We start from the raw sequence: 16,518 nt of genomic DNA, 5'->3' as shown, positions 1-16,518 counted from the left end.
AAGAAAAAGCTAAAGGAGTTCATCACCACCAAACCAGTATTATATGAAATGCTGAAAGGTATCCTTTAAGAAGAGGAAGAAGAAAAAGGTAAAGATACAAATTATGAACAACAAATACACATCTATCAACAAGTAAATCTAAAAATCAAGTGAATAAATAGTCTGATTAACAGAATAAACTGGTGAATATAATAGAATTGGGGGCATAGAAAGGTAGTGGACTGACTATTTTTTGGGGGGAAAGGAGTGTGGGGGGGGCGGGAAGAGACTGGACAAAAATCGTACACCTATGGATGAGGACAGTGGGGGTGTGGGGGACTAAGGGCAGAGGGTGGGGTGGTAACCATGTGAAGCGGAGCTATGAGGGGAAAAAAGAGGAACAACTGTAAAAATCTGAACAATAAAGATTTAATTAAAAAAAGAATAAGGAAAATAAAATATTTAATTTTGCTATTTTTATTTTTTTCTCTAAGGTTCTTGCTTTATTTAAGTAGATCCAAACTTCTGACCTATATGGTTTTCCTTCTCTGTAAAATATATCATTTATTGTAGGCTACACTGGTGAAAATTAATTCTCTCCGGGTTTTTTTGAGAATGCCAAAATATGTTTTCTTTCTTTTACTTTTAAAGGATAATTTAGTTGGATATATAATTTTAGGTAGGTGGAGTTTGTTTTGATTTTAATATTTTAACATCTTAAATATTTTACATCACCCTTTCTGCTTGCGTAGTTTCTAACTAGAAGTCTATTGTAACTCTTCTTGCTATTTCTCTACAGTTAAGGTGTCCTCATTCCCACTGCTTTCTTTTGGAGTTTTCACGTTGTTTTTGGTTTTCTGCAGTCTGAGTATGATAAGCCCTGGAGAAAATTTTATAGTATTTATCTTTGAGATTCACATGTCTTTGATTTGTTGAATAATATTATCAGTCATTAATTTTTGGAAATATATTGGCCACTTTATGTGAAGTATATCTTATGCTCAGTTCTCTCCTTCTCCTTCTAATAGTCCAATTAATTGGCTTTACCCTTTTGTAATTATTCCAGGGTTAATTAATATCAACATATTTGCAACAGTTATTAAAAATTCCTGACTTATTTTTTCCAAAATTTATCATATCAGAGTTGGTTCTGATGCTTACTGTCTCTGTTGACTGTGTTTTTACTTATCTAATAGCATATCTTATCATTTTGTTGTTGTTGAATGCTAGACATGTTTGGGTAATAAAAATTGAGTTAAAAGGGTGTGTGTATGTGTGTGTGTGTGTGTGTGTGTGTGTGTGTGTGTGGTTTTATGTTCATCAGACTAGGATTTGGACTGCATTTAATTTTAGATTTAGGTATTCATGTCAAAAAAATCCAAATATGTTATTGTCCTTATTTTTGCCTGTTCTGTTGCTTTTGGTTACCAGAAGAACTTTTCCTTAAGTAGATTCTGTGTCTTGCAGTTGTTTCTTCTGCAATCCACTGTTATTCTACTGCAGCTGTTTTGATACGGTGGTGGTAATGTGTTAGGAAAAAGAAATATTTTGTAATCTTAATAAATCTCAGTCTATTGATGGGTACATGGCCCAGTGTTATTATCACCACAAGTGTTTCTTAGCTTTTTATTTCCTCTCAGGTTAGATAGAAAGAAAAGAGCTAGATAGAGTTTGATAAATGGCCTTCCTTTTGTATAGAACAAGGCTCTGGCAAATTAATTTCCTGTAGAGAATAGCCTTTGTTATGGAAAATACTGTGAATTTTTAAATAGTTTATTTTCCCCTCCCTTACCAGAGTCAAGTACTTTATCTTGGCCTTCATGTCAGGACACTGAGGGGTTTCCAGAGGTAAAACCCAAAAGTGATGGATCTCCCTATATCTGTGACCCCAAGGACTTACTAGTGTAAATTAGCCTTCCACATTTGTCACAATTACCAATTAGATGCTCTTATTCATTTATAGTTCCGGTGACTGGTGCTCCAGGTGAGCAGATCTCAGCTTGATTCTATGTACGTGCCTGTCTCTCTAGAAGATTCTAAGATGGTGGTTTGCCATGCAAGCATAATTCTCTGAAGAGTCTAAGAAAATTCATTGATTTTCAATTGTTTTATCTTCTTTTGTGCTTAAGCATAGTAATGATAAATCCCTAGCTTTCTATACATCAGAGCTGAAACTGGAAATTTAATACAATTATGTCTTAAAGGCACAATATAAAATTCAGAGATACTTCGGATCAATGTTGTTCTAATGCTGTGTATGTGCATCACCCAGAATAATCTTCATTGTGCTCATTTAGACAAAATTTAAAATAATTTTCAGAACTTTACAATGAAGGTACCACAGTGTTGTCACCCTAAACCTGTCTTTTGATATAGTGATTTTAAGCTGGTTATTAAAAAGCAAGAGTCAGAAAGAGCCTTTGATAAGGCCTATTCCATGTACAAAATCTTAGTATGTTCACTTTAGCCTAATTTGAATTTGAGTATGGTACAGAGAAAGATGCTAAGCAGGCACCTAGCAGCTAGCTAGAGCATCCTTATGCTCCATTTAAGCTAGAATTTACCTGCCATGTACGTTCCTCTTTTCCTCAACTGCCTGAATTGCCTGCTTCTTTCAAAATGCCATTACTGTTCTCCCTTTCTCCCTAATCCAAAATGATCTGATACCCAATTTAATCTCACTGTCTTTGGAATTTTTGTGATGTGAATTACCCATGAGCATGTATTAAAATTTGATTTTCTCCTGTTAAACCATCTCTGTTAATTTGATTATTAACTCAGCTAGAAGAGCTTAGAAGGTGCAAGATAAAGTATTATTAATTTTAAAATCCCTACAACTACAACAACAAAAGTTTGCCTCTTGCTCATGTTATAGGTGAGTCAGTTCTGTCCTTATCTTAAATTTCACTATTCAAAAATCCAGGTTAAAATATAGCCCCTCATTGTGATGTGGTTTGTCTTAATGTGAGAAAGAAAAAGATATATTATTTAAAAAACATTCTGCTTGGATTTGGCCCATGTTGCTTTCATATTTTATTAACCTAAATAAGTTACAGGGGCAATGTTGTCAATGGTGAGGATAATATCTCCCACTACCACTGCTCTCACCTTTACCAAAATATAAAACAAAAATGAAGCCAAGAAATTCATGGCCAGCCTATTTGCCACAATTATCTAAAATAGGATGAACGACATAGATGCATTAGAAGCACAGGGGCTACTACACAAATGCCTTAATATGTTTGTATATGAGCTACTAGTATATTTAGAAAAGTGCCCTCAGTCTTAATCAGACTGTAGGAAACATTTTATTGCCATTTACATGCTCTCTTTACAAAGTGGCGCTTGCTTAATTAACTCCACCCTTATGCAACAAAAGTTAGTTTACAAAACAATATTAAAAGAAATTCTAAAGGGAGCATTTGTTGAAATAAGTTGGTTAGCCATTACTGCAAGAAAAGCTGTGTGCCTACTAATGATTGGATTTATAACTGATGCCTACTACTTTTAATGTGATACTATATTTTCCTAAATGTTTCTCAGCATAGTAGCTAGATGCAAATTAAAAAAAAAAAAAGTTCTCCTACTATTTCCTCTGTAATTTACAAATGCAATAAAAGACTAGTTTATTAATGCAAAGCGCAAATATGGGCAATACTTACAGCTATATATACCCATACACAAACAGAAACATGCAAACTATTATGGCAATAAATATGAAATACAAGAGATTGTATAAAATACAAATTTCCCTTTTTAATAGAAAATCTGTGTACTGCATTTTAGTGCTGTAACTTGTCAAGCCTTCTAACCAAATCCATGGAAGAAAACAGAATAATATGAGAATAACTACTAACAGGAATTCCAATTAATGTGTGCATCTCAATGCAAACTCGTTCAAGAAAATATAATAAATGTGACCGCGTTTCTCTAGAATAGTGCAACCATAATTTGAATTATCCTTGATTAGACAGCAATAGATCAAATAAATATGATATAAGATATGTATTGTTCTAAAAAACACCATATTTTTAATTCATCAGCAATGGTAAATGTGAGCTGTTAAAGATTTATAACACACATGTAAGAAAAAGAGAATTTTGCACACAAAAGTATTTTATCAACTATTTTCATGGTCTAGATTGCTAGGGAATAGAAAGAAATGCTTAACAAGATACAAGGTCAATGCAAAAAGTGCAGAAGATGAGGCTTCAGAAGTGTTGGAGTGACGTATTACTTGATAACAATCTTTTGTCCAAAATGTAGACAGATAATAATATCCTAGCAACATTATATGGATATATTTGTGTGGATATACAAAGGTTTTTTTGAGTCTTTATTTCCCCTCCCCCATTATTTTATCCTCTTTGAATATTTTAATTGGTAGTTTTTAATATGGTTACTAGCTCAATGTGTGGTAATGTATATATTTCTTTATTGCAGTACCAGGTAATTTTATTTTTCTTTAATGGGTAATATCGATATTGGAATTAAAAATGCAGGCACTTTCTATTATTACATTTAAAACCCAAGTGGCTCTATTGTTCTCAAGATTAGGATTCAAATTTTCTCACTAGTTGCAGAAAGACAGGCATTCTCTTAAAAGAAAACCTAAAAATATGTGATTTTTGGAAAAGTTCAATAGCATATAAGTCAGGTAAATGTATGAAATCTAAATTTAATTTGTAGATTTGCATTGAATTTATGTTGTAATATAGAATTTTATAGCTGACCCCATCTTTGTAATGAATGCTTTAACAGGCTTTTTAAACCAATTTACTTTTGGGCAGAAAGGCCTAGTGTTAAAAGAAGGAAAGGAGTGAAGAGCCTCTTCAAGAATATTAAGATAATTTTAATCTCAAAGTAAAAGGAAAATATCTTTTAAATATAGTATAATGATAATCCAAATTATATATTTTATTAGATTGGAGTTATTATATGAAATCAATAACTGAATTCTTAGTAAGAAATAATAAATGTAAATTATAAATAATAAATCACAATTTAAAAAAATGTAAGATTAAGTTAAAGTATATATATATATAGATTCTCACACAGGACATCCTTTTGTAAACATAATATTGAGAAAAATTTTAGAAAGCACATTGCAAAATTATAAGTACATTATACTATCACAATGTTAAAGTTTAAATGAATATGGCAAAAGACGGGAATAAATAAAAATATGAAATGGTATGTAAAATTACTGAAAATAGAAATTATTATTGTTTTTTTCTGTTATGTTATTAAATTAAATTTTTATTATAAATAATTGAAATAAATATCATTCTTGAATATTTTTTTATATATGAGCTTGTATTTAATGATTTCTTAACATAGGACATTAAAATAATAAATAAACTATATAACAACTATTATTCAGAACAACCTGAATTCTAGCTCTATGACTAAAGATATAAAGAAAAAGCCACATGGTTTTTTCTGGAAGGAGAGGTGGAGATGTGGAAGAGGCTAGTCCCATACCTGGGCATGGTAGGTAAAAATTAGGAGGGATATCTCCACACTGGATGTCCCCCTGATACGTGAGGGTTTCCAGTCCCACACCAGACCATCTAGCCCAGGTTTCTAGACCCAGGAAGAGAAGTTCTTATAACTTTGGTCTGTGAAAACCAGCAGGGACTACAGCTCAATGAGATGGAGGGCTGCTGGAATTCCAGGCATTCCTTTTAAAAGGTCCTGCATGGATTTAGATTCACTTGCTCTGAGCTCCAGTGATGGGGCAGCAGCTCCAATGGCACCAGAGACATAAAGAGAGGAACTGAATTGTCTTACATCAGGAGAAGCAGCTTTTTCTCAGACAGAAGTATAGGCAGAGACCATTGTTCCTTTGCTGAACCCTTGTCTTACAAGCAGGTGCCATAGTTAAGTCTCCATCAACTTGGATCCCACTGTTCATTACACTCAGGCAATTTCTGAGATACTGCCCCCACCCAACTTTTGGGCCAACCTAAGCAATCTTCAGTGGCTTTTCCACACAAATGATCTGTCTTGGCTCACGCTGAAGACTTCCCTAAAATCTCTCAAATGAGCAATATCTGTCCTTGACATGCCCCATACCTCTCCTTAAGTGGCCCCAGGACTGGCACTAGCAGCAGAAAGACTTGGTTTGCAGCTTGGCCTCTCTTGTACACCTCTTGGCCCAGCACAATATGCAGCCATCTGCAGATCACTTTGTAGCTCATGCCAGATTGCCCTGGAAGGGCACAGATTTTAGCTGACATTGGCATATACCTCCTGAGAGATCCCAGAGCCAATGCACTGGTAGACAGCCTGAGATCATGCCAAAGTACCACCCAACCATTTTCACAAGCAACAACATTAAAGGTTGGGATGAGCAGGCATCAGAGCTCTCCTGAAGTAAATCCTGCTCCAAGAAGTCAGCCTTAGCACAATTGATACCCTACAGTAGTCACAGCCAGTTCTCACAGCCTGCCAGTCTGGGGTTAAATATCTCCCATTGACATTCCAACAACAACCACAGCTCAACAACAACAGGAGGGTGTACACAGCCCAGACAGTGGGTGTATCTAGTGTGCCCAACTCAGGTGATGGGGAGATTGGACCACTGGAACCCACAGGATACCTACTATATAAGGCCCCCCAACAAGCTTGGAGACAGCTTTATCTATGAGAGAGAAATAAACACAGAGAAGCTGCTAAAATGAGGAGACAAAGAAACATCCCAAATGAAAGAACTGAACAAAACTCCAGAAAAGAACTAAACAAAACTGATACACACAATCTACCAGACGCAGAGTTGAAAACACTGGTTATAAGAACGCTCATTGAACTTAGGGGGAAAATAGAGGAACTTAATGAAAACTTCAACAATAAGATCATAAACATAAGAAGACATATAAAGCATCAGTCAGAAATAAAGTGTACATTAACCAAAATTAAAAATACATTTCAGGGAATCAATAGTAGAATAGCTGAAGCAGAGGATCAAATCAGAGATTTGAAAGATAAGAAAGCAGAAAATACTCAATCAGAGCAACAAAATGAGAAAAGAATCCAGAAAAATGAAAATGGCACAACTTCAAGTGTACCAACATTTGCCTCATGGGGGTACTACAAGGAGGTGAGAGATAGAGCAAGAAATTGAAAACTTACATTAAAAAAAAAAAAGGAAAACTTTCCTAACCTGGTGAAGGAACTAGACATACAAGTCTGGGAAGTGCAGAGAATTCCAAATAAGATAAACCCAAAGAGCCTCACACCAAGACACACCATAATTAAAATGCCAAAGGTTAGAGACAAACTGAAAACCTCAAAAGCAACAAGAGAAAAACAGTTGGTTACCTATAAGAGAGCTCCCAGGAGACCGCCAGCTGATTTCTCAACAGAAACTTTGCAGGCCAGAAGGGATTGGCAAGAAATATTCAACATGATGAAAAGCATGGACCTACAATCAAGATTACTGTACCTAGTAAAACGATCATTTAGAATTGAAGGATAAAGAGGTTCTCAACCAAAGGACTTGTGTGCATGCATGAACATAACCAATGGACACAGACTGGGGAGGGGGTAAGGGCATATGCCAGGGGGGAGAGGTGGGGGTGGACGGGGAGAAGTCAATTGAGGGAAAAAAGGAGACTTATGTAATATTTTAAACAATAAAGAATTTAAAATAATTTTTAAAAAAGAAAAACGTCAAACCAGTATCATAACAAATGTTAAAGGTTGTTTTTTAAGAAAAATAAAAAAATATGAATACTAAAATAGCAATAAATACATATCAATAATTACTTTACATGCAAATGGATTACTGCTTCAATCAGACATATGGAGGCTGCATGGGAAAAAACAATACACACCCATAATTCTTATATATGCTGTCTACAAGAGACTCGCTTCATATCTAAAGAAACACAAAGAAAGTAAAGGGATGGAAAAAATATTTCATGAAAATGAAAACAAAAAAGTGAAAGTTGGTGCAGCAATACTTATACCAGACAAATAGACTTTAACACAAGGATTATATAACAGGAGACAAAGAAGGACCCAGCAATTCCACTTCTAGGCATTTATCTGAAGAAACCCAAAATATTAAATCATATACATCCATTGCAGCATTATTAACAATAGTTAAGATATGGAAGCAACCTAAGTGTCCGTCAGTAGATGAATGGATAAAGAAGAAGTGGTGCATATATACAATGAAATATGAACTAGCCATAAAAAATAATGAAATCTTGCCATCTGCAACAACATGGATAGACCTACAGGGTATTGTATTGAGGGAAATAAGTCAGACAAAGGAAGACAGATGCCATATGATTTCACTTATATGGGAATCTACAAAACAAAATAAACAAATAAGCAGAACAGAAGCACACTCAGATACAGAGAACACTTTGACCTTTGCCAGGTGGAGATATGGAGAAGGGATTAAGAAGTACAGGTTGGTAGTTATAGAATAGTTATGGGGATGTAAAGTACAGCATGGGGAATATAGTCATTAATATTGTAATAACTATGTATGGTGTCAGATGGTTACTAGACTTATTGGGGTGATCACTTAGTAAGCTATATAATTTCTGGCTCATACATCTGCAGGTAATATAATTTTGCATGTCAAATGTAATTGAAAAATAAACAAAAATATTTAAAGTTAAAAAAAGATAATCCACACGAAGCTATATGGCACCCTAAAAATGCCCATGTGATTAAAACCAGAGATATGTTAAGAAAGTAAATCAAACTTAAAAAATAAATTATTAATATGTTTTAAAAAAAAAGCGCCCCACAAAGTTTAGAACTTCTTAGACCTGAGTTGGAGTTCCATTTTCAGCAATAATTATATGTAGACTGAGTTGCATTTGTGTTAAACTGGGAGCAGTAGTAGCACTCAGTTCTTGAGGTTGATATGATAGTGGCATGAGATAATGTATGTGAACAACTTAGAACAGGGCCTAGTATATGTTAAGTAGCTTTAAAAAACTAGAAAAACTAGTGGTCAAACTCGTTTTGGGGCAGTGAAAATCTTGGGTAAACATGGATGCCTCTCCTTAATCGCAATCTAGTAATGAAGGGAAAGCTCAGCCACTGCCAGTGACAGGAGGAAACTAGAAAATGTCATCGCTTTTCCCCTCAGGTTTGTCGCTATCAGATGTTTGTTCTCTGTGTGCTTTTGCTTTTTTCTCAATCATTACCTATAAATCTAAGACCTCAACAGGGAAAACAAAAAGTAAAGCCCATTATGTGTCAACAAACAAAAATAAAGTGATCTCTGTCTTCTGAGACTTTCTTGTCTATAAATTAAAATTCACAACTCTTTACCCCATACCCTTTTGGTGTTTTCAGTGACTGTTGAGAAAACAAAAATGTGTAGATGATTTGTAAGTGAATACTTTTCTTTCTTTTTGTATTAAAATTTTGCTTTAAAAAAGAATGAGGATGTTTCCTTATGTAGTTATAAATTCCCCATCCAGGGAAATGTTTGAGCAAATGCTGGAAGACTCTGACAAGAGTACCTTTGAGAAAATTTCTACATTGCTTCCAAGATCAAGGCAGGTGTCCTCAAAAGTCCCCTCCGAATAGAGCACTCGAACATTCTCAATTAAAGATTCCATAACAGATATTTACTGTAGTTTTATATGACTTCTAATAACCTTACAAACATAATTTTTTAAATTTTAAAAATTATTCTGGCTGACCTGGCTGGCATGGCTCAGAAGTTGAGCATTGACCTACGAACCAGAAGGTCATGGTTCAATTCCAGGTCTGGCTACATGCCTGGGTTATTGGCTCAATCACCGGTATGGGGTGTGCGGGACACAGCTGATCAGTGATCCTCTCTCTTCAATTATGTTTCTATCTGTCTGTCCCTCTCCCTTCCTCTCTGAAATCAATAAAAATATATTTTCAAAAGCTGAAAAAAAAAGAATGGGGAAAACTAACATACACATTGTGTGAGTAAGTTATGCAACTAATTTAATGTTTTTCTAAAAATATAGTACTCCAAAGGTTAATAATATTCACTATAACATGATTCATTTAATTATATGGAAAAATAATTCATAGTTCATTGATTTAATTTTAATGTTTTATTTAAAAACATTTAAAAATGTTAGCACGATTACTCCCCTGTTATACTATCACTCCATATTAATAATAATAAAAAAAGATTAGATATAAAAGTTAGCAACTACTGGACAGAATGGCCTCTGATTTTAATAGTTGCTTTAAAAAAATTCATTGAATACCACATATAGTTTCATTACAAAATATATCTAATGTATGATTATTTGTGTTATTAATATCTTTTCTTCATCTTTTGCTACTTCTGTCCTCCCACCCTCCTTTTCATACCTCTGTCCTCTCTTTGTTACTAATATGGTAGAATATGTAGTGAAGGAGGAGGTAATATCTGATACAATTTGACACAATTCCCAAAAATAGTGGGTAACTTCATAATTGTCATCTTGCTAATATATTTTTGAACAACAACAAAAACTATGTACTAGTAATATGTTCTTTCCCATGAAAAGCTAAACTTGAGTAATTTATCCCCTCACATATGGTAACTGTACAGATTTTTATTATGTGGAATGGTGCAGGGCTCTAAAGGGGAAAAAAAAATCAAGACAAAAGCAGAGAAAATAGATGTCGCTATCTATGTATGAAACAAAGAAATATTAATAGAGCAATAAAAACCCTGTGTATGGTATTGCAGTAGCAGCAGCTGTAGGAACATAAGTAGCACTAATTTATACATTCATTTGCTCAAAGAATAGTTATGTTGTTCATCAATTATAAGTAATTATCAGAAAAATTATCATGTCACATGCAAGCACATATGTCACTATAAAGATGTTCAAATGTCATAAAAACACATATGTCACTATAAAGATGTTTAAATATCATTCTCCAGTATATTATCTTTATCAGATTAGATATTTTCAAACTCTATGCTATATGAAGAGTAAGCAGTTTAGTTTTTGAAAATTTGTCATAGATAAAATTAATTTACTTTTACAATTTGGGAAACTAAGATAGATACCCATTATTTTTCTTTCTGAAACTGTTCAGATGTCCAGGTGAAAAACAGACTCCAAATCACATAAAACAAAACATTCTGTTTTAAGCCAACAGACACAATCTCCAATTATTCAACTTGTCAGCCATGAGCTGACAGTTAAAATACCAGAATAGATGGAACCAATCATAGGCATCGTCCCTTATTCTTCCATGTCTATGATTGAACTCCACATACGCTCCTATAGTACACAGTTTGCATTCAATATGTAATTCTCTTTAGGTCACATGACAGGCCTTCTATTATTATTTTTCATGTCTTCTGTCAGGTTATTTTCTCCTCCAATACTTTTCAAAGGATTTGGTTGGTAATAGAAATAAATATGCTGCCACAGACGCTGAGTCTTAAAAACAAGAAGTTCTTTGAGGATAATACCTCAATCAGATACTTTTCCCCCAGAGAAAGCAGAGGATCATCGCCCATTCAGATATTATATATAGAAAATGTTAATAGGTGACATTATTACCTATTTAAATCATGTATACAAAGGAATAAACTGTCATATATCCCTCACCTATATGAGAGAGAGAGAGAGAGAGAGAGAAATATGCAAAATGACCAGATGGTAGAACTACTGGTTGGCTATGATGTGCACTGGCCATCAGGGGGCAGGTGCTCAAGGCAGGAGCTGCCCCCAGCCCGCAGGCTCTGATCGCCTGATGGGGGATGGGAAACTGGGGGTAGGAGGCAGCAGACATGGGTGGCACTGGGGCCCCGATGCCCCGCAGGTTGCCCCACACACAGAGGGCAACTGGCAGTGGTGGCAGGGGCCGGGCAAGCTGCCAGCAGCTGGGGAAGATCGACCCTGATTGCAGGCCAGGCCTAGGGACCCTACCAGTGCATGAATTTTGTGCTCTGGGCCTCTAGTTAATTTATAAAAATGAGCATCTATTCAAATAGACATAAAATGATGTAATTTTTGAATTCCTAATTGTTTGATCCCGTTAGTGACAAGTCTGGCTTCAATCACCAGGATACAAATACATCCCCTAAAATAAGCTCCAGACTTGAGCCAGTTAAAAGGCCCTGTAATGAAGAAACTGGGCTTCTTGAGGAAGAACTCTACTACAATGCCACCCTTCCTCCCAGCCTTCTCCAAAGTGACAAACAGACATTTTCTAGGGTGACTATGTATTTAAAAAGGAGACATTTGGGCAATTATTTCCTTTGAACTGGTATTTCTTTCTGCACCAGTTCTATTGTGACTATTAATACCTTCTCAGAAAATATTTGTTTGTATATGTATTTATTTGTTTGAATATTATTGACTTTACCAAAATAAAATATAACTTTCAAAAGATAAGAGATACTTTCTGGTTTGGTGCTATATTTCAAGTTCTTAGAACATTGTCTTGATGGACAGTAAATAACATATTTATTGGCTAACTGAGTAAAAGAATAAAATGTTTTCCATATGTCACAGAAGAGTTGGGTTGCTCATTATTAATGAAACATAAGTGAGTCTAATTTAGCTGAGAGAAACAGGTATTTGAACTTTCTGTTAAATTATTTTAAATAGCAATTAATTTATAATACACTTGCACACTTATAGCACATATGTGAAATTATATTAAAAAGTAGATAGTCTTGCTTTTATTTATTGAATAAACACCAATTGAGCATTTACCATATATCTAACTTCCCTGGACTTTAAAGATTCAGCAATGGGTCAGAATGAAGTTTACATTCAAGTTACTGAAGATAATTCTATATAATAAAATGCCAAAGACCATAATGGCATAAAGACCAGAACAACCGATTGACCAGTCGCTCTGAGGTACATTGATCACTTCTCAGCCCCTCCCCCCATCACGCAGGCTCTGATCACTGGATGGCCAATGGGGAACTATGGAGAACTGGGGTGGGTGGTCGGCATAACGACCAGAACGACCGATCCACCAGTCGCTATGAGGTGCGTTGACCACCTCTTGGTCCCTCCCTGCAGCCCGTAGGCTCTGATTGCTGGATGGCCAATGGGGAACCATGGGGAACCTGGGTGGGTGTCGGCGGTGGGGCAGGACAGGGGGCTGGCGAGTGGGCAGAAGGCAGACCTCTTGGTCCTTCCCCCTGCCTGCAGGCTCAGATGTCCTGATGGTGAATGGGGAGCCACGGGGAACCAGGGCGGGTGTCGGTCGTGGGGCAGAATGGCTGACCTCTTGGTCCCTTTCCCTGGCCCACAGGCTCTGATAGATTGCCAGATGGCAAATGGGGAGCCAGGATGGATGTCAGCAGTGGGGCGGGACTGGGGGCTGGCCCTGATTGCAAGCTAGGCCTAGGGACCCTACCAGCGCATGACTCTGTGCGCTGAGCCTCTAGTTCATAAATAAATAAACAAGTAAATATGTGTCTGGCTGTGACATATGCCAGGATAAGTCTCTATGAAAAGGAGATATTAGACAGATTCTTGAAGAAAGTGAGGGAGGTACGGATATGGCCATCTCATAAAAGAAGTATCAGACAAACCAAAACAAATGTCTAAAGAGCCTGAGTCAGGATCATGCCTGTTTAATTTGAGGCGAGCAAGTCATTACATTGGAAGAGAATTACACATAAAAGGAGCTGTTGATGTTGAGACCCATGAGGCAGACAATTTCCATACATTTTAGGGTGCTATAGACATGTATCAACTTTTCATCCTATTGCAAGTGATACAGAAAGCAATTGGAACATTTGTTCTGATGGGGGAGCTTCAGGGAGCAGTGTTCCAGTTTTAAAAGGACCATAATAGCTGCACTGTGGAGAGTGGCTTGTGTTGGTAGAAATGGGTAAGATAGCAAATGGTGATGTTTAAGAGGCTGCTGCAGTTACCCAGGTCAGACATACTCATAATTTAGGAATAAACATAGTTCAGTAAGCAGTAAAAATGACAGGACTCTATATTGATTTAGGTAGAATGCAAAGAAGGATTTATAATAAATAAAATAAGAGAAGAGAGAATTCAAAGATGCTTACAAGTTTTATATTCTAAGAGAGAAAAATAATTTACTAAGAAAGTAGAAAAGTGGAATTGTCATTTATTTACTACAGGAAGACTGAGAAATATGACATTTTATAAATCTCTATGACAATGTAACATGCTAACAAAGTATATGTGTACATTGGACATTTTATTATTTAGCTTTTAATTTTTAATTACTATGGGAAAGAAGTAAGGAAGAAAAGAAAGAGGAAGGAGATGGAAGAAGAAAACATAAGAATAGAGAAAATATAAATGATTGGTTAAGAAAATAAATAATAAAAATAAAGAACTACCATAGAAGAAAAAAAAGGAAAAAAATATACTCAATGAATGTTAAGGATTAATATTAATTTTTTTTGAGTGTTCTGAACTAGATTTTATTCCCTTCAGTGTCTTCCAGCTCTGAAATGTTGTGATTCTCCATGTTTATCATATGATATGGGCATCTTAATGACCTAGCTCCATGAGCTTAAACCCATTTTCCACAAAAATCTCATTCTAGCGTCATCTTCTTAATACTTTCCCCTGAACCCCGCTGTCCTATTAGCAGGGTTAATTACCCCTCCACTACATGTCTGTTGTCCTTCTGCAATCCTCTCGCCTGTCTGTGTCCTCTGTAACCAGTAAATTCCTTGAAGGTAGAGACATTTGTGGAAATCTTTGTTGAATAACTATTTGCTGGGGTCCAACCCCAGCAGGTCCAGGGGTCCCCAAAGGTGTGGACGGAGTCGGCGAAGAAGGAATGACACGGAGACAGCGTTCAGTTGATCAGCAGCCTTGCCAGGATATCTAGCCACAATCTCCAGCCAAGTTCTGTGTCCATGTTCTCTTGCCAGGTTCTCCAGGTTCTCCAGCCAGGTTCTGTAGCCATGTTCTCTCGCTAGGTTCTCCAGCCAGGTTCAGTTTAGGTTCTCCAACCAAGTACTGTAGCCAGGTTCTGTCCAGGATCTTTTGCCATGTTCTCTCCAGCGAAGTTCTTCTGTCTCTAAGTTCTATGTAGGTTCTGTCTCTTAATATTAATTTTAAGTAGTTTTTTATCAAACATTATCATTGCCTTATAATGTTTTTTTAAGTATACTTTGAAATTCCAAAAGATATTTAAAAATCACTGAATTATAGACAAAAAAGAAAACATTTTACTATAGAGTTTTCATGTGAGGGTGCTCAATTTGAAGGAAACTACCCAATATTATTATTTCATTAGTGGCAAAGAAAGCATATTTTTGCTCATAAGCCAAACAATATATATTAAGGGTTCAGATGTGTATGGTAATACATGGTTTGCATCATTTGCTTGTTAAGCAATGTGCAAAACTCAATTTCTTCAGGCTTATATTCTGAGCACAGTAACACAACCATTAACTGTAATGTAGAAATAATTTTTTCACTGGAGGAGCTTCCAAATCGATAGCCGATGTAATTAAAAAAAAAAAAAATCACCGTAGCCCTGGCCGGGTGGCTCAGTTTATTGGAGTGTTGTCCCATACACCAAAAGGTTACATGCTTGATTCCTGAACAAGGCACATACCTAGGTGGCAGGTTTGATCCCCAGTCAGAATGCATGAAGGAGCAATCTATGTATGTTTTTCTCTCAAAGTATGGAGATTAATTAACTGTAAAATAGACCAGTATCAGTTCCATAGTTGTGACAAGGGTATAGTAATACTAGAGGCCTTTTGCACAAATCATGCATGGGTGGGGTCCAGCTGGCCCGTCCCGATGGGGGCCAATGGGAGCCAAGATGGCAGGGTGGAGGAGCCGCGTGAGGTGGGCTGGCAGGGCCCACCCCCAATGGTCTGGTTGGCCACCACAGTGGGCATCATAGTGACCAGTCATTTTGGTCTTTCAGTCTTTCCAGTGTTCCAGTCACTGGCTTTTTATATAGAGAGATAAGATGCTAATAACAGAAAAAACTGGATGAGAATTTAAGGGAGCCCTCTGTACTATCTTTGCTTCTTTGTAAAATAATCTGAAGCTATTCTAAACTAAAGTATTTACTAAAGCATGCAGAATAGTAATTATAAAGATATATTATAGGAAGTCATTGAATTTTTTTTTTTATTCTCACCCAAGGATATTTTTCCATTGATTTTTAGAGAGAGTGGAAGAGAGGGGAAAGACAGAGAGAAACATCAATGTGAGAGAAACACATCAATTGCTTTTCTCCTGCACAAGCCCCAGCCAAGGCCCAGGCCAGGAAAGAGCCTGCAACTGAGGGATGTGCCCTTGATGGGAATCAAACCCGAGACCCTTCAGTCCACAGGTCAAACTGGCTAGGGCAGTGGTCAGCAAACTCATTAGTCAAAAGAGCCAAATATCAACAGTACAAGGATTGAAATTTCTTTTGAGAGCCAAATTTTTTAAACTTAAACTATATAGGTAGGTACGTTGTTATTAACTTAATTAGGGTACTCCTAAGGCTTAGGAAGAGCCACACTCAAGGGGCCAAAGAGCCGCATGTGGCTCGTGAGCTGCAGTTTGCCGACCACAGGGCTAGGGAGTCATTACATTTTGAGGA

Source organism: Myotis davidii, unplaced genomic scaffold (genome assembly GCF_000327345.1).
Source record: "Myotis davidii unplaced genomic scaffold, ASM32734v1 scaffold1584, whole genome shotgun sequence".
NCBI classification, from domain to species: domain Eukaryota; kingdom Metazoa; phylum Chordata; class Mammalia; order Chiroptera; family Vespertilionidae; genus Myotis; species Myotis davidii.
The sequence above is the reverse complement of the archived record's forward strand: the minus strand, read 5'-3'. Positions refer to the sequence as shown.